The 20,366-nt window shown below is 36.8% G+C and overlaps 1 protein-coding gene across 3 annotated transcripts in view; it reads right to left on the bottom strand.

The window, feature by feature from the left end:
- BNC2 (basonuclin 2) overlaps nt 1–20,366 on the bottom strand; it is a 364,120-nt gene that overhangs the window by 261,559 nt on the left and 82,195 nt on the right. The window lies entirely within an intron of this gene.

Raw genomic sequence — 20,366 nt, 5'->3', positions numbered from 1 at the left:
AAAAAAAATGAAAAATCTAACCCTTTCCTCCCCTCCCCCAAAAGATCAAAAGTAGTTTTTTGGGTTTTTTTGTGTGCGTGTTTTTTTTTTAAGTAGCTGGTTGAAGCAGATACAATACACCTTTCAAACCGTAAAGAACAAAGAAATGAATCACAGCAGAGAAGAAGCCAGTCCCACACAGTTAAAAAGTAATGCGGAAGAAACAACGCTTTTCCTTTAAGATCCTTCTGTACTTAAGGCACACTATGACATACCAGGATAAATAATACAGCTACTACACTGTTTTTAATTACAACAGCTCTTATTAAGCAAATCTTATTGGAAAAATTGCCTTACCCACTCCATCCTTTACACACAGACAAGAAATCATAACTCTGCAAACAAACTTCGGAATTATGAAATGAAAATCTGCAATCTCACAGAAGAAAATAAAAAATGCTTGAAGTATTAACCAAAAAAAAAAAAAAAAAAAAAAAAAAAAAAAAGCTATCCTTTCCAACGTTAGGAGCATTCATCTTCTAATAAAATCTACAAATTTAGGAGGACAAATGTACCACTCACTGCTTTTTTCTTAACTCGGGAATAACAATAAACCTCACTCTCCGAAACAACAAAAGAAACAGAAGAGAGCTTCAGTGGCAGCTTTGTGTCATTAGTGTGCAATGAGAAAAGATGAGAAGATGTACACTATGTTGACACAAATGTGCCTTCCCCTCTAGACCCTACATCTCTTGAAAGCTTTTCTGTTAAACTTTCCTCCAGTTCAGCACCATTAAGTACAAAAAAAAGTCTCAAAAGCAGCAAATTCAATATCCAAGAAGGAAAAAAAGCAAGAACCCCAAGAACTGTTGCCTTAAAATATATTAAGTCCACCTGTGGTCAATATAAATATTCTCTGCCGGGGAGGGGAGAATGACATTTAGGAGTCAATTGTACCAACAGTGGCTGTACCTTCACAGATAGCTATTAGCCCCTTAAACTCCCTCTAAAATTTGCCAGCCTCTTCATTTCTGAAGTGGCACTCAGTGCCTGAGTCAAGCTGCATGCTCAGCTCCTGACCTTCCCACTAATGGCTGTTATTTGTGGGAGGCTTAAGGACACTGTCAATAGCGAGCTTCCTCCTCTCTTCTCCCTCCTGCATCTCTCGCGCGCTCCTGCTCGCCGCCTTTCTCTCCACCTCTCACCCCCCCAGTCTTTTTCCTGTCCTGCAGTCCTCTCCTCTCCCAGAGAATGAAAAAAAACCCAGCACCTGCACACGCACACGCATGCACACGCGCACACATGCGCACGCACACACAAAATCAACTGGCATGCAGCAGCAAGCACCTGCAGTAATAGACTCTTTTATTAAAACTGTTATTCTGCAAGACTTGAAATTCCCGGTGGACCGGGCCATGTCAAAGCCGATATAATTAACTAGAGGCTCAGCAACGGATCAATTACCAGACAAGCAAGTGATAGTGAAATCAATGAAAGATCATCAGCCACATTATCAGTGTTGCAACTCATTAGGGTAAAACTGAGAAATGTGCTCAAAGCGAGCCCAAGCAAGGTGGCATTACAAAACAAAGGGCTAATTTGGAGACCCTGCTGTGAACAATCTGTAACAGAATTAGCCTTTTTTTCCCCTAAACTGCGGAGCTCTGTAACTAAATGTGACAGACTGAGAGAAGCAGTTTATTAAGACACCAACTCCAAGTTTATTTAGTTCATAAACTCTCTCCTAGAAAATCAATACAGTCTGTACAGGGTTATTAGGCTGACTAGCTAATACATCCAAATCTGGTCTTTCCAAGCAGAAATCTTGGCCGGAATGCTACAACCTTACAAGAAATCTAAGCACATTCAGATTGTCGTATCAAAGCAGAACCACCACTTCATCGTCAAACGCATGACTTCTACATCACAGCCCAAGAACATTTTAAAGAAAGAGATACTTCTCCCTTGCTAACTAGCGTTGCAGAGAATAGAAACAAAATCCAGTATGCCAGTTCCACTCCAGCTCTGGTCATCCTTAAATTTACGGTGCTTACACAGCACCTAGTTTAGCACAATAATGCCAGCATATAAATCCAAAAAAACAAATACTTACTGAATTTCAAACAGGGACATGAAAAGTAGAAGCTACTAAGGAGATAAAAAAGTAATCACTGGAGAAAAACACAACAGAATTAACACCTCCTACAGCAGTGGGATAAGCCTCCTCTGAGTGTACAGCAATATGTGGGGAAAAAGGACACCAAAACCAAACCAAAACAAACAAACAGAAAAAGAAAATTAAAAAAAAAAGAAAGAAAGAAAGAAAAAGAGAAAGAAATACAAAAAGAAACAAAACTGAGAAGAAATTTAAGAAAAACTGTAATAATCAGAATCCAGGCACAGAACACACTGCTTTCCTTTGCAATCTATTGCCCTCTGTTTATTGTTGTAACTCCTTTGGAGGCAGAAGTATTCTTCAAACCATCTGTGGGAAGCACGGGAACTACTTGTTAGTACACAAGTTTGGCACAAACTGAGTAGAACAGTATTTTTTTCTCTTCCTTTTGGCTGGTTCATGTGAGAATCAGAAAGAGGACAGACAAGGTAAGGGCTCTAACAGCATTTAAAACAAATCCTTTTAAAAGCATTAAAGAAAATCTCATTTTCAATAGATTTTTAATCAGGAATATGTTCTGCAAGTATTTTACTGCTATCCAATGGCATTTGTGCTGAAAGATAAAAGGATCTGTGAAATTATTTTACATTTTCAGCTCAGGGGAATACTCGGGTGCTGAACGGAAGAGGTGGCTACAGAATCCAGGTCCTAATGGAACTTAAAACGCAGTGCAATTGCAGTTGTCTGCTTGTGTTTTAGAGAATTTGAGCTGTTTTGTAAACTGTGTGTGAGATTAAGACTGTTTTGTTTTTGGTTTTTTTTTTTCCTTTTCAACTTGCTATTTACTATCAATGGCAATTACATTACAGGTGTGTTTTGTGGATTTTTTTTTAAAAAGCAGCCCTGCCGATTTCACCTTTTCTCTTAAAACTAACAGTACAGAAGTGCATCGCATGGCACAAAAGGCTAGGAAAGGTGAGTGCAGAAAGCTCAGGTAGTGCCAATAGGAAAACCTATTCAGAAGAATGTGCTGAACAATGTAAATGCATCATATTTTTTCTAGGTTCCATTACTACGTTCCTTTAAGTGTTAATTAGTTCAGTCAGAGGGTTAATAAAACAGTTCAAAATGACTAAACATCGAAAAAATATTTTCTTCTTTTTGTTCCAATTATTCAGTATTATTAATTAAGCTGTTAAAACATGCAACAGTTACTATCTTTTTAATGTTCAATAATATGTAAACTCTTTAAAGAGATTTTTGTTCCACGTCTCTGCTTTAGATATTAATCAAGAAAATAATTACTGAGGAATTTAGTAAAAAAAAAATCTACAGGCATATAACTATGTACTGTACATGTACATTCAATGAGGTCCAATTAGTTGGAAAGAATTTGCATTTCAGTTAGTATGAGCTAACAAGACTGTGGGGAGACAATGCAATTCTACTAGCAGGGCAAGAAAGAATGGTGTTTTCCTGTAAGCATTAATTCCCATAACTGATCATTTTAAAATGTTACTGATCTTTACACTATTTGTTTTTCTAACATCTAGGAGCTCAGTATAAATGTTTATATTAACTGTACATGCAGCAGTGTCCTTCAGACTACTCCTGGGGAAAAAAAAAATGAAGATAAAACAGTAATCCCAGCTTTATTTATTATTTCTGTTGATTTGGTATTTACATTTCTTTTTAATGATAACTGTCAATTGATTATTTTAAAGAAGTGTTCCTTCACATGCATGTGGTGTTCCCTCTACAGATTCATTAAGGATATGAGGGAAAAGATCAGAAAGTCTTCACATCTTTTTATGTAAGTATTCCAGTTTTCAGTGCCAAAGATATGTACACACAACATACATAGTAAGTTGACCTCCCATCTGCATACCCCATGTTCCTAAATCTCTGCACCCTTGACTGGCTTACGGGACAGTACCTGTGATTCCTAGAGTTCATTTTGCAGCATGTTAACAGTTTCTATAATTTGTAATGACAGTAAACTGCCCTTTGCTCTTCCCTTATTCACTATTCATTTCCAGGCTTGGTTAAGTAGATAGCTGGGTTAAAGATCAGTGGTTTTTCATGTGACGCTCTCTGGTATTCATCTAATAGCTCATCAGGACAAAACTGTTCCTGTTCTTGCCAAAATAATGAAAATGGTCCTCCACATCGCATGACAATCAGCCCTTGCTTGTGCTGAAATAACCAAGCTCCTATAATTGAGTGGTTTTAAAGACATTTTGTAACCAAGTGTCCCATATTTACAAAAAAAAAGTTTATGATTTAAGAAATACAGAGGTATTCTTCGTTCTCTTTGACATTACAACATTTGACATTACAACAGCACAGAGACCACAACAATCATTCTTACACCTTATCATAGATGACAACAGAGTTGTGTTTGTTTTATTAGGAATATAATCTAATACTTGAGAATTATGCAAAGCAGTTAGATGGCCATGTTCAGTGAGGTGGTGATTGTACCAAGCAAACGTCATTCTTTATCATCTCCTTCTCCATAAGAATTATGTAAGGGACTTGCTCCACAACATCTGTTAGACTCTATGAAATGTTAACAGATGTCTAAAATGAAAAAAGGAGGTGGGGGGAGAATTAATAAAGGAAACCTCCTCTGAACAGATAGTCCGCCCAAATTTCCATAACCTACAGGAAAAAAAAAAAAAAAGGCAGCACTCTATTTTCTCTGAAACCTGTGATTTTTACTTTGTAAAACATTTTTTGTGTGAGCTTTAATAGGTAACTTCTGACCTATAACCAGAATGCATAGGATGAACTGATTATGTCATCTCGCAACAATGAGACTGAGTATCTTTTACCTCCTGTGTTCCAAATGTCCTTACTGAATCCTTCTCTATCTTATCAGTAGAACTGTGCATTAATGAACTTGTTTCTGGCTTTGATGCGCACATCTAATTCACACCCATTCTAAAAGTACAAATCCGAATTTTAAATATCTTTTTAAGGAAGAACGTTCAAGTGAAAACTGTCCACTATCCAGAACTTCAGATCAAAGCATGCCTGAACTTTTCAGCATCAGTAGTGCTTTTATTTTCACTTCAATATTTTCAAGCTTTGCCTACTCTATGTTGGTTGTCTTTTTTTCTTCAGACAGATACTTGGTGTTTCCTTGCATTAGGTGACACAACATATTTTTTATCCTCAGTGAAGACTTTTCATTAAGAGTGTAAAAGTGTACAGATGCATTACTAAAGCTTCAGTTCCTAGCGAGCTGTCACACTGCAAATGATTCTAATCGCATCCTATCCAAAGTGGCTATCAGCAACCCATACCATAAAACCCTTACAAGGACTGCTCTGATAGAACACTAGCAAAAATAAAGGTGACCTATGACTTGCAGATAAAAATCTCATCAAGCAGAGATCATTGGTCATTCAGCTATTATGTTTTAACAAATTCCAGGGGAAAAAAATTATATATATATATAGATATATATAATTTATATATATGTGTATAAACTAAGCATGGACACAAGTTACTGCCATCTATACATGCTATCCTTCAGTATTTAACATGATCACAGTGTGAATGTTGGCAGCAATGCACCGTTTCAGATCTGGGGATGAACACACGAACACAGAGGATATTATACACATTAAAATTCTTATCAGCAGTGGGCAATGAAAAATACATGCTTTTGTTTTCTTCTCTTCTTTTGTTGTGTGCTTTAGTTTGTTATTTAAACCAATCAGTCTGAGGAGTTCAGGTTACCCTTTTTTTGTTGTGTGCGTTAGTTTGTTATTTAAACCAATCAGTCTGAGGAGTTCAGGTTACCTATAACTCCTTTTCTTTTAAGGGGAAATCACATCTACCTTACTTGACCTGCTTTGTAAGAGAGCAATATCAAATTTACTAGTTTTCCTATTCAGAAACTGAAAAGTAAACAAATGAAACAGAGAAAATCAAACAATTGTGATTGGAAAGGATATGGATATATAAATGATAAAATGCAACTGAAATGGAGGTTTTAGATGGCTATCAGAACAGGTAACTTGATAAAAACCTGGTAAAAACACACAGTCTAATGCCAAGTAATAGAAATTTGCTGATTGTACCCATTAAAGTAAATCACTTTCTGTTTCAAATGTATTCTACACATCATCATGGCATTTAACTAGTAAAAACTGTCAGACATATTTGGGTAATATACTGAACTTCAAAGTTCATGCTGTTCTCAGGGGAGGTATTTTACATAACTACTGAAAATTTGGTCAAAACCCCTTAATTTGCAGGTAGGTAATCAAGGCAGCTGGTTCCACACATGTGGCACAGTTTCACACCCAGTCTTCATCACTGTTTGCTGCAGTGTCCTTCTTGACACACACACAAAAAAAACAAGCTAACTCTACCAAAAGGTAAAAGCTGGGCATGTTAAGGTACTAGAATTTGATTCAAAGCGTAGCAGATACAGCAAGCTCCAAAGACGCTAAGGGACTTTGATTCAGACCATGTATCTAATGAAATGCCTGTATGTTTTTATCCTGAACAGCGTGACACAAGGAATGTCAAAGGGCACTGGGTATCTGACATCTCGTATAATACCGGAAGATACAGAATACAAGAAGAAATTATTTAATTTTTAAAACAATGTATTTCAAAATCAGTTGTGTTGCTGAAAGTTCATGATTCAACAGAAATAGCTACAAACTCACAGCAGCTGCTCAAATAACACTGCAACATCCCAATTTGTGTCAGTCACTGAGAAAGAGAATTTAAATACTTTGATCTAAAAAAACACAACATATTAGCAAATTCATGGATTACTGCTATACCATTATACATGTGTACTGACGTATTACATCTTTCAGTTATTGATTTTCTGGGGTTAAGCAGGGTTTATATTTTTAATATACTTTTAGTGAGTTCTGCTGTTCATTTCTGAAAAGCATCCTAAAATCTTGGAAATTGTCTGTTGAACACTAGTTTTGTACAAGATTTTTACAAAACCATTCATCCTCTGGTAGTTAATTTCATTACTCTCATCCTTTTAGAAACTGTCTCGGTAACAAGCAATGCCTTTGGATCCTACAAAAGCCTAAAGGGTTTAAGTCCAGGCTAGCTAAGCTGATGATCTAATTATTTGATAATATAATATATTGTACCAATTGCTAGTAACAATTATTTGGTGTCTGAAACGTAAGTCAGTCATAATTAAATAACTAAACTGACCTAAAAATCCAATTTTTTAAATAGAGTAGCTGAATTTTAGATGGCTGAAAAGACAGCTCACACACAAATACAAGACTGAATTAAGAGCAGCTATGTTTTTATAATTACTTACTCAAACAAGGCACACAGAATCGCCTGCACTGCCCAGTGTCCAACTAGCTCTCTGGACAATTAGCAAAAGCTGCATTAGCAAGAACTCAGCAGTCTCTGTCTCACTTCTCTCTAGAGGACGGGGAAATGATGAGCTCCATCACCTGTCCAGCAGCAGCAGCAGCCACAAAGTCACCTCAGGGACTTGGACAAAGAGATTCATCTGCAGCCTTGGCAGCAAGTAAAGCACGCCTTCCTAACAGACAGTCACACAACCACACACTGGCACAAAGTCCTTTCATTAAGAGCTGTTGTCTAAGTGACCTGTCACAGAGTTTCATAAAGCAGCATTAATACTGTGGGCCAAAACAAGATTGATCTTTGAGCTTCGTGGTCTCCTGTTGACAACAGTGCATTATAAAACCAATACTAAATACTTTATAAACAGGTCTCCCTCCAGTGTATTAGAGGAACAGTGTATATTTCATCCCCTATAGTTAGGGAGCCACATATCCATCAGACAATTAAATAATTTATAAGATACTCAGAAGTGCAATAAGACTCAATAAACTTTTAAATACTTACAAGCTACTACTTTGTTTGGAAACATGCAAAAAGTAAGACACCTTTTTACCTGCTGAGCACAGAGCATCAGTAAAATTCAATTTTTATGACAAGTTCTCCACTGACATACCCTCATTGCACACAAACAAACCTGGCTCTCTCTATTCAGTTAAAAAATGGAGAGTTCCTCACTTCAAAAATCTTTCTTTCAACACTACTTTTGTTACTCTGTCCTTTAGCATCCTCTGCTTGGTATCAGGCTTCTTTACTGTCCCTTTGTACACTCTGGCCAACATGGTTGCAGGAACCTCCTCTGCAATGCCTGCCATCTGGAACCACCCTGCTGCACAGCTCTCCCTCCTTCTCCATCTATTTTCAGCCTTCATCTGGAAACAATATGTCTTTGTTCTCATGTCTATGTCTCTTAAGTTCTAGTAAAAATAATAATAATAAAAAAAAACTTTTTAATTTTATTAACTCCACACAGTGTTTTGGAGATAAAGTTTAAGTAAAAGATACTATACAAAGACATTTCTTTATTAAATCACAAGATTGCAGGCACAGAGCTTGTGATAAAAAGTGAACTAAAAATTTTCCTGTTCTTTTAAATGTAATGCCTGAGAGTATAGTTTGGTTAAACTTTTAACAAGTCACTTCAGCATAAAACAACAAAAAAAGAATTATTAATATTCTTAATTCATTCACACTTTTAGGAAAAAAACAAAACAACAACAACAACAAAAAAACAACTCAGCTTTGTTTTCAAAAGCTGTGGAAAACGTGCCATCCTTAAAGACACCTGAGAACGTTCAGCACGTTTGGAAAAAAAGGATATGCACTTCTTCCTTCCCACTCCACAGAACAGGCGTTCTCTGTGCTGCTACTATAGCACATAGAGAGACAGTAACTACATATAAACACTGAGAGCACATTTCTACAGTATCTGCATACTGGCTATGCCAGCAATGCAAGCAACATAAACAGGTCGGGCTCCCGTAAAACTAAGAATATTACAGGACAAAAAAATGCTATTTCCTTCTTTCATCTGCAAACCACCAAAATGCTACTTATGAAGAGTCTGAACTTTTCATTTATAAAATTGACTGAATCTCTGTTAAAATGAAGCTCTTAAGCAGAATCTCATGCTATTTCAGCCTTTCTTTGCTGGATGTCTTTAAATTCTTTCTAACTCTGTAAGAACTGAAATTTCTCTCTCTGGGAGTAGTTCCCAAACCACCACAGGCGTGGACCTTTGTATAGTCTTGCGGGTGCCATGGTTTCACAGACAAGCCACATTAATACAGGATAGCAAGCATCTGGAACCCACAGCTGTGTGTGCTCCAGCCCCAAAGCACCCACAAGTCTATGCCAATTCAAACCCCTATTCCTAGCCCACAGATGAACCACACTGGTTTTCTTTAGGAGCCAGACCTGAAATTGAAGCTTTTGGGTTTTCTCCATTCACACAATTGAAGAAAGAAAGTGAGTGTTGGGGGAAGAGGGGCAAATGTGCTCTAAAGGAAAATTCCTACCTTGACACTATTCATTTTGTTTTGAATGCAAAGACTCATGAGGACCTCAAAAGTGCTATTTACAAACCAAACTCTAATTGAACAGACTTACAAGGCTGGTACCAAAGCATCTACAACTTTATTTGTTGTGGATAGGCCACAGATAGCATTGTTAAAGAAAATGGGAGTCAAGTGTGCTTCGGATAACACTGTTGTTACTTATGCCCTAACATCTAGGATGCTCATCTGTCCTTTTGCCTGCATACCTACAAGGCAGGTAGACATTTTTCACCAGCACTCTGCTAGGCTACACCTTCAAGATTGTTTGAAGCTTTATTACATATACAATGAGAAAGTATTAGCATGTTCACCTCTCTATGAAAATACCTCCCATCCTTTTCAGCACAATCTTTAGATCACTTCAGACCCAGATAAGGAAAGGAAGATATTTCAAAAATAATTCACCTTGAAAGATTTAAGATCTTTTACTCTGTGCTAATGGGTGCTAAAACAAAAGGCAGTGCCTGTTACTCCTTTTTACCCCTGGGATGGGATGTTAAAGCCTATCATTTGTGCTGTATGCCAACCAACCAGGACATAAAAAATTATCACTTGAGATTAAATCATTTTTCTTAGTACTTCTAGTCTGAAACTGAACTGACAAGAAGGTTTGGGATACATGGATGGCCCATCAAAAACTTGCTAATTTTTCAGGAGATCTTTTTCTTATTGTATACTATCACATCTAGGAAACATAGGCAAAATTCAATCACAGCAAGGAGTGATAGTCCCCTAAACAACATGATTACCTGGATAATGTGAAGGATACTAAATCAACTGATTTCTATCACATGGGTAATGGGAGATGTAGAAAGCTTGTATTCAGAGAGCACTCATTCTCATTGATTTCTATGTTCTAAAGGAGGGGGAAGACTCAGGGCAGGGAAATGCTATGTCATGGCTGAGCATCAGTGGCATCCAACAAATCCCCTGAGGTTGCTAGCAGTTAGACCTCTCCCCTTCCCTTTTCCTACATCAGTCTGATTGTTTCAGTTTCCAGTGAGACTAGCAGAATTGATCAGCAAAAAGAGCAACCCATGAAAAACATTATTTTAGGTTTAAAAAACTGTTGCATGCTAAAGACAGAAGTACACTGCTACTAGCCATGGAGACCACCATTATCCTTGATATGGTTAATGGTGACATCAGTTCTTCTCTGCCCAGCTCAGTTCCATGATACCTGTGATCAGGTTAAAAGTATTTGCAGCCTTTGTTGGCCAATGCCCAAAAGCAAAAAGCTTTGAAATTTTCATTGCTGATGAAAATTTTTACAAGTAGGAATTTCTAAAGTCCTTACTCAGAGTAAGAATTTCTAAGAAAGTGATATCTCCATCAGCAAGATTAAAAGAGCCCAAAAGCACGCCATCCTCCACTCTGATATTAAAATAATAAATTAATGGAAGAGTTGGTGAATATCTATAAGGATTCTTAACCTACAAAAATATAATTTTTTTTTGTCTCATTGAAGGCAACTTAGAAGCCAAAAAAAAAAAAAAAAAGCATCTTAAGCAAAACTGCAAGAAAAGAGTCTTATTCATTTTGCTTAAAAGAAATTTGTCTATGGAGTACTTTTTGATGGAGGGAGAAATTCTAACTTAAAAATATAAAAAAATTGTCTTTTTTTCTCTTCTAATAGAAGACTGACCCTTTAGGATTGATCCCTCTAAAGAAGAAAAGTCTGTCAGTTTTAAATCAAAAAGACTAAAAGAGTAAAGCAGTGTAGAAATTTCCACAATGAAAACTTCTATATTCTTTTTCCTTTCTCACATTCAAGATTAATATAATAGGAATTGATAAAAACTAAAAAAACTGCCAAGTAAAGAAAAATCAGGGCACAGGTGGGCTTATTTGCTTTTCAGGTCACTTTTCAAATGGAATTCAGAAGAAGTATCAATGTAAACACATGGAAGACTGTACCACGTCATACACTTGACCTAATACTCAGCACAGAGTTTATTGAGGTGACAATGACACCTTGAAAGCATCAAAGAAAACATCACCCATTTCCTGTCAAATAAAGTTCTTACCAAAAAATGCATTCTTTTAAAACTTACCTAAGAAACGAACCCTGAGATCATTGCATGCAATCACGCACTGAAGTCATCCCATACCTATACATGAGATGAGAATCTGTTTCTGCACTGAGTTCTCAGTTAGTGACTTACAGTTATGTTTCACTGCAAAGTTTTTTAAGTGACCATACTTAGTTTGACTTTTCTTCTTTTTTTTTTCTAACACATTTGCGATTTCAAAAAAAGTAAGATCCCTAGAAATTCACACAGAGATGCTGTACGTCTCATCCTTTCTCTCCTTTTTTGAAAACTGCCATTACAGTTTTAGTTAAAAACATCAGATTCACAAGAATTAATAAAGCGATCTTTCAATAACCTAACACATTATATTGAATTCAATTGAGATTTAAAGTTTATTTCTGATCTTTGATAAAAAAGAAAGCATTACTGCTTCTCTGGCAAGCTGGGATGCTGAACTTGTGTACACATGCAGAGCAGCTGATTTTCACAAGGTATGTAGCAACAGATGCTTTGTTTTTTGAGATCAGAACCAAACCCACAAAATCTTGCATCACCAAGTTCTTGGCTATACAATTGTTTTTTATAATTAGAAGTTTGTATCTCATACTTGCTCTTGGGTAGAAATCCCTGAAAGAAGCTAAAATATTTTGAATTTTCATTTAAAGACAATTTGTCTCAAGAATATTTACACGGGAATTGAGAGAGTTACATTGCTGTTAGCAGCATCCTATTTGTATTAAAACAAAGTCTAGAATGCTTAAACCAAGCTCACCTCATCTCCCTCCTCCATCTGTGCTGGGTGCTGTACAAACAAAAGGGAGAGAGAGTTCCTGCCTAGAGAGGTTTATAGCCTGAATAATCAAGAGAGACAAAAGATAGAAGAAAGGAAGTATCTCATTTTTATTTTCACTATTGGGAAACTGATACATAGAGCTGGAATTTTAAAGAGTACTTCACACCCATCATTCGTGCCAAATTTTCAAAGAGCCAAGAATAGCAGGTATCAGACTGCAGATTTAGAAGAGCATTACTGACGTGATGCTTTGCTAGAACGTTCATAGGAGCAAAATGTAGAGTTTGTAGTTAAGCTACTAATGAAACAAAAACAGAAGTTCTACAAGTACTGTTGGTGCCCTCCCCTGTCCCAAAAGTACACACAGTTTTCAACCACTTCAAATACTAATTTCATTCAGTGTCTCTTATGACTCACTAAATTCAAGACATACACTTTCTATCACAACATAGAGACAGCAATTAGAAGCACACTGAAATTGCTGTCAGGTTGTCTTCCTAATCCTGAACATGACTTGATCGCTGCAGGTCAAGTGCATGATTTGATACTGATGCCTCGGAGGGCAATGGCAATGGCTTTACAGTTTCATTGCTGTTTGTTTCACACAATAGCATCAAGAGACACTAATCCTGAAGTGAGTAAAACATCCAAGACTGGCAAGTAAATAAAACAGGCGTAGAAAAAGGTTATGTCTAACACAAGAAACTAAAAGTTGCAGTTTATTCATATAGCTGTCCGCTTCTAAAAACAATTTTGGAGCGCATTTCATTAGAATCTGAAATGCATGTTTCCAGTGAATTTCAATATACATTTGATTTACAAATTCCAGTAAAAATGTGCCACAGCTGGCAGAATAAATTACTATAATAAATCATTATTAAATAACTGTAAATCTTTAGAATGGCATAATATCTAATAAAAATATGCATGCAAAAGTGAATATTTGTAGAGAAACATTCTTCATACGGTGGAAAACAAATTACAAAACTTACCATCCTGGTAGTACAGTATAATTCAATGAGTAAGTGCAGGAATAAAATTCACATAAATAGTACTTAATCTACTCCGATTTCATGTTAACAACTGCATCTGAACAAATTGCATGGTAAAGGTTGATGGCAAAAGCACTATATTTCAGGGCTTTTTTATGTTAAACATTCACATTTCTGGTAGAAAACTCCTGCTCTTGCAATGCATCATCAGAGCAGAACATTTACATTCCAAATACCAAGCAAACAATGCTAACTGTAGCATTTGTTAAGTTTCAGGTGTTTTTTTAACCAAGAAATAATAAAAAAAAATCCTAAATCCTTTCATCTTAACCTGTGCTCCTTCTGATGTGCAGCAGATGGACATTTACAGTAATCCATTACTGCAGAAATCAGCTCAAGAGCTATTTGCTCGTTCCAAAACTTCCCATGCCTTATTTAGCTCTTGCAAGACTTCATTTGTCAAAGTGCAGACACAGCGCTGATGTCGCATCCAATGGCGCATTTCTGCAGCTGAGATGAGCTGCGGCGCAGCGACAGACCCTGGAGTACCTTACTGCAGTGTGATTGCTTCCCCAGCCCCTGGGGATGAGTAAATTATTAACTGACACTTCCACAACTGAAGAACTGTCTAAGGTAAACCCATTAAAACAGTTAGCCTACAGAACACTTCACACTCCTGGTTTGTTAAATCTTTGTCAAAATCGTCATTCGGCTGAGCTCTTTAACTGTGTGAGTCTGTATAAAACCTATTTATAAAACTTTCAATTATGGAATGAAAAGTTTCCTTTACCTTTCCTTTTCTCATTTTCTTTGGCTGAACCAAATGAACCCTACAGTACAGGTATTAGAGAGGCTGTTAAGGAGTCAATTAAAAAGTAGAAATTACAAAGACGCATCAGAGATAGAAATGAGTAGAAGGAAAATAGAAACTAAGCACTGTAATTCATCTGAATAACTAAAGTTATAAAATTGACTACAAATATATGACAAGCAGGTAACAAAGGAAGACCACGCCACAACCAAACTGGAAAAATTCAAACTGGACACAGTAGTACAGTGCCAGCTTCCTACGGCTGATGGAAAATTTGCCAGCACAAACATAAAAATGCGTTGACAAACTCAAAAGAAGAACAGAAATGATGTTCATGAATATTTTAAAAAGTTTCTCTACTGAGGTGACAAACAGATTACTGCAAAGCCGAAGTAAAAGTCTTTTGATTTTACATACACCTTTCTTCTTATCTTTGTGAATGCTAAAGAGAATCATGGCATTAACAAAATCTGAATTAGCTGACTCCTCAAAAAAAAAAAAAAAAAAAAAGAACCACTACAAGTACTTCACTGTCATTTGTAGTCTGGTCTGGGTTTTACTTTTATCCAAAGAAGCTGACACATTAGTAGTAACATTTTGCATGCTGATATGTAGTATTTCTTCCAGTATAAAATTTATTTAACCCAAATGCATACTGTACACCCAGCTACCCTACTGCTCTACTACCTCAAAAAACTAATAGATGAATCACATAGGAAGCAAAACTGTTTAACTAGCAAATTTCTACTTCATTCACAGACAAAGTTGCCATGGGCACTCCCTCTTAGGTGAGCACGGAAGAAAAGCCACACTATAACTCCAAATCCAACCACACTTGCCATAACACGATCATGAAACTGCACGCAATTAAAATGGTTTCTAAAATGTAGACAGTGAGAACACGCCTGAACATTATGGGTATGCATGGAAGCAACAGAAAAAATGCTCATCAAGGTACCTTATCTAGTGAATTAAGCAGCAAACCAAGAAATAAGCAGTACCACAGCGTCATCCAGATCAACTGAATGGTATATCACACAACCTTTTCACTGAAAAAAATATACAGTCTCTGCTACAGGGTTCATTTTTGGGGAGCCTGATTTAATGTTCACAGGTACTGATTTGCTGTTCCAGTTCACTTCTGTCACAGCTGTGAATGGTTAGAGTAATCAGAGCCTGACAGGTCCTAAATCAGGAAACCAAATTTACAAGTCACTTCTGAGGATGTGACTTAAACTGTGTATGAAGTGGGAATTATGCTTCAACTACCAAACAGGGTACGGCAAAGATGTGCATTCAAAAATGCCTTTACAAATACAGATCAGCAAGGAACAAATTTACTTTAAGACATCTGAGAATTAGCATTATACCTTACTGGAGGCACAGCTGGCTTATACCACCCACTTAACAGGCATGTTCAAAGGCATTTATCCAGCATGTGCCCAATCACTCTGTGTGTGTGCATCTGTGTGTATAGGTATACACGCACTGTATGACTGCACACACACACAAACTTGCTCCTGTTCAAATTTCTCTTTTCTAGCCAAAAGGGAGTGCCTTTTTTTATTAACTGGAATTCACCCTGAAGCTCAGATGGAATTTTGAGAGGGCAGGACTATGGTTTAATGGTTTACACTCTTTGTTTTCTCCATACTGTTCTATATTCTTTTTGGAAGTTTGAGACATATACCTAAATTACGGGCTTGTAATTTCATTGAGAGATTGTGATGATCATAATACTCACAAATTTAATCTAAAGTATGACACTGTTACCCACAGCTAAATTCTTAATGCACATATACCTAGAAGTAGTGAAATATATGCCTCATGTCAGCATAAAATAATCTGATGCCAATCTCCTTCATGCACCTCATGCTCCACCACTCCATTCATTTGCCTCTCTATCTTCCTTATAGCTTTCTTACTTGTACACATAAACCACAGTTTTCTTCAAAACTTCCAAACCATGCTGCTTGTATCCTGTATCCTTACTGCCTCACGAGGATTATGACACCCATTGCATTATCCCCCAGAATCTCCTCTGCCCCTTCAGAGACACTCTTGCTGTAGTGGCAGAGATGTTCATCCCCTGCCCTATGGACCAAAGCATACCATAAACATTACTCATAAATTTCTAATTCCTGATTTTTACAGATCATCAGAGTGACATCAAGAGTCACATTACCACATAAAACATCACAGAGAAAAGGCAAGACTGGATAAGGCCCTGGGCAACCTGATCTAATTGTGGTGTCCCTGATCACTGCAGGAGAGTTGGACTAGATGGCCTTCAGAGATCTCTATCAGCTTCAAGGATTCTGTGATTCTGTGATTCTATTAATTACCAAACAGTCTGTTCTAAGCTTCTGCAAAGAGAGTACTACCCTTAATTGGAGTTCAGTGAGTACACAGCTTCATGTAGCAGGTACTATATGCTAAAAAAGTGGCAGCACGACGACTCAAGTGCATGACCACAACAGCACGAGCATTACAGCCTTTGGAGAAAAACCCCAAATGACATTCTTTCACTACATCAAGTTGCAGTGAGTAAGACCCTGAGAAAGTATTTCCTCAGATACATGATGTTCTAAGGTTTAGGAGAAGCTGCAAGAATCAGTGGAGACTCTCCTCCAACTTTGAAATGTTCTATATTTGCTTTCTGAGGCTTTTTTCCTGTGTGCAATTACACAGGAAAATAGCACAATTGCCTTATCACTAACAGTTTTTGTTGTTTTTGTGTTGCTTTGGTTTTGTTTTGTTTTGTTTTTAATAGAGATAAATTATCAGAAAAACGAGTAGATGTCATAGAAGAAAAAAAAGCATAATCTGGGCGCATGAGTTCTCTGGACTTCTGAAGGTGCAGAGACAAGACTCCTCAGCATAGCAAACATCAAAAACTTACAGAGAGCAGCAAGAGCCTGCATTTGGACAAAGGACCAATGCAAAGAAAGAGAAATCACTAACAAATTATTTCTTTGAATTAAAATAAGCCTCTACTTGCAGAAGACCATACGAAACATTTGTTTCCATCCCCATGTGTACAAACTCTGTGTTATAGGCAGTTTCACCAAGGCCAGGAAGTAGCTGGCGGACTGATCACAGATACGAAATGGAAGCATGGGCAACACTGTTGGTTTGTTGTATGTAAAAAACAATATGCTGAAAAAAAAATTGCCATATTTTATATTATCAATTACAAAGCTGGTCATTCAGCTAAAGCAGAAATAACCTCCTGCTTTAAGCTAGACTCTCATTTGTACACATCAGACTTCTACTATGAAAATTCAGGGCCCTTCTTTTGAATGACTAGAAATGACAAATAACTAGAAAAAGCAGCACAACCCTAAGATGGAGAAATTTTTTTGAGTATTTATTTGAGTAACAGAGAATGTGATTGGCACTAAAATATGGCTCAATGTTGCTTCCTAACAAAAGTTAAAACTTGCTCTCTTCCCACCCACACAAAGTAATTTTGTTTAGAAACCTTCATTTCTTTTGGCCTTAGCCCATATGAGGGGTGTGTGATGCACTTGGTGCCAGTAATTGCTTCCATACAAAACAAATGTTTTAAAACATTTTGCATACTTGTTATGATTATGCATGACATTTATATTGTATTTAAAACTCCAACGGATTTGCAGATTTTATTTTTGCCTTTATAAAACAAAGGCACAACACGAAATGTTCCTCTAGTCTAAGAAAACTAAGTCATTTTTATTTTCAGTTAATATCCTATGAACTCTTAGCCTCTCAACATTTGTTTTTTCAATTGAGAACAAAAGTGTGTACGCTGATGGTAAAGCTATGGGAGCTGTGTACACAAGTTTGATTGCATATACATTCATGCAGCACATGAAATTGGACAGTTAGTCAGATAGCTGTGCTTTAGCAATTACTGTGCATATGTTAGTTGCTGGCATTAAAAAATGGTCCCTATTCTGAAAAAAAAACATCTGCAAGAACCTTATCCTCACAGATAGAAATGCTTGATCAATGCCTTAATTTCACAGGTGTGAGATTATTCAGATACAGTTTCCTGGAACTAAGGCTTTTTTGAGGGAATTTTAACACACTAAAATGTATTCTTTTATATGTATAATGCTGTACAAATCACTAATCAAATTCTTTACATATCTAATTACATATTACTTTAAGCATATTTCGGTTGTTTGTTTTGTTGTTTTTTTTTTTTTCCTAACAACACCCAGTTCCACCTATGACCTTAGAAAACAATTGAATACTCAGTACTCTACTATTTAAATTCTAGTCTCAAGTTTCCTTCAACTGAAATCATAGGAAATTAAATTAAGTGCACAAATCATACAGCAGTCCTTTTATGAGATTCCCAAGCTTCTTTTGTAGTCTAGATTTAGTTAAATAAATGGGCAGTGCCCTACTGATTTGCTGATTCAGCACCTTTCACTCCATTGCTGGCGATTCCCTCCTTTCCTCTCTGCCTTGGAGATGCCATGTTGGCTTTTCAAAGGTCAGTTGTAGGAACATGCTGAACAAATACCCCATCTAACCCGACACTGATCTGTCATCACAGGCAAAGCATAGGCACTTGGTCTCTAATAAATTCTTCATTTATCTAGCAGGATTATTCCTGACTAGTTGAGTCACAAAAAGTCTGCCTCCTCATTCCAGGTATTCAATGGTTAACATCCACCAGGAGACAGATGATGAACAGTAACAACTAAAATCATTATTAGTCCTTCATGTTTTTCTAACAGACAGGGAAAAGTGATTTTTTTACTATTTTTCAGGTAAGATGAAGGAAAGGGAAGCCTTCCAGAAAGGTCAAGGAAACCAATGGTTCCCTGCAGCTGTGGGATAACCACAGAGGGAGAATCATAACAACAGAAAAATTTGTCTTAAGGAGAATATTTCTGATTCTTCATCCCAGTGATTCCTGATCTCTCTCCCCATCCTGTTTCATTCTAACTGCTCCCTAATCATTCTTTTTGTATGAGGAAGTCTCAAGTCCAAACCACTACACAAAAAAATCCTCCTGATTGCTCTGCTTAAACGTAACTGACAACACTTAAGTGTAATCCGCTGCCTGCCATGACAAGAAAAAGATGACATGGCTCATGGCAAATCACCATTCTATTACAATCATCACAATCCCTGTCTCCACCAACCACTTTCAAATAATCCTTATTTCTGTCATCCATTCATAATAATTTAACTCCAGATGTGTCATGGCCACACTTATATCTCTTTTAACTTCCAAAGCTTCATCAGCCACACTTGAAAGAAAGAGCAGAACACTTGCTTTTGGCATTAGATGCTCTCTCTGTTCACATTCTTCAGTTTCACAAATTCTTAAGTTCAGATTATTACACAGAAGACAACTTTCAGTTTAGTGAGGTTCTCTGAGTCCAACTCCAACTTTGAAAACATTTGTGCTCTGCTCCACAACATGAAGATTTATTACAGCTGTGCGATGCACACTTCTATCATTATTGGAGTTCATTTTAAGTATTACAAAAAATTACTTTGGCCTTAAAAACCATCTCTCTGCAAAAGCTAATGACTCTGTCATGTATATATATATATAGATAGACATATGTAATGCAATTATTAAAAGACACTTGAAAGCTAAATTACCACAAAGAGACACCACATATTAAATTGAATCAAAACTATCACATTGCTTAAATTTCAAAGAACTGTCACTTTTTATAGCAAGGCTTCAATGAACTTATAGCTGTGCCATTGCACTCAATGGGGTTCAAACGTGCTAATTCTCTTGGAACACATGTATTATTGCCTAACTGATGACTGTGAAATGTGGCTTTCCAAAGGAGTTATCACTTTCCTTTCATCTTTGCTCTAGACAGTCAGAAGGGAAAAAAAGATGCAAATTCCCAATGGAGGAGATGAGTCCTAGACTCTCATTCTTAACAGCAGCTGTTCCAAGTAGGAAGCAGAGTTTGTCCTACTACAATGTCTTTTTACCAGAAGTGCATACAGGTATTTCAAGAGAAATCCAAATATTTAAAAGCCACATACATCACCTTCAAGTGCCTCAGATCGCATTTGGTGTGATCAAACTGCTGCAGGGAAGGACAGTGATTTCCATGCACGTGGTAGCTTGTTTTGTTGAGCTTTAAACTAAGAGCATACTTCTACATAAAATATACTCCTATTGAATTCAATGCATCAGCACATGATGGAAAAAGTCCTGCTGACAAGTACTGGAA

Source organism: Tympanuchus pallidicinctus, unplaced genomic scaffold (genome assembly GCF_026119805.1).
Source record: "Tympanuchus pallidicinctus isolate F22 unplaced genomic scaffold, pur_lepc_1.0 scaffold4, whole genome shotgun sequence".
NCBI classification, from domain to species: domain Eukaryota; kingdom Metazoa; phylum Chordata; class Aves; order Galliformes; family Phasianidae; genus Tympanuchus; species Tympanuchus pallidicinctus.
Note: the sequence above shows the minus strand (reverse complement) of the source record. Positions and strands in the feature narration are given on the sequence as shown.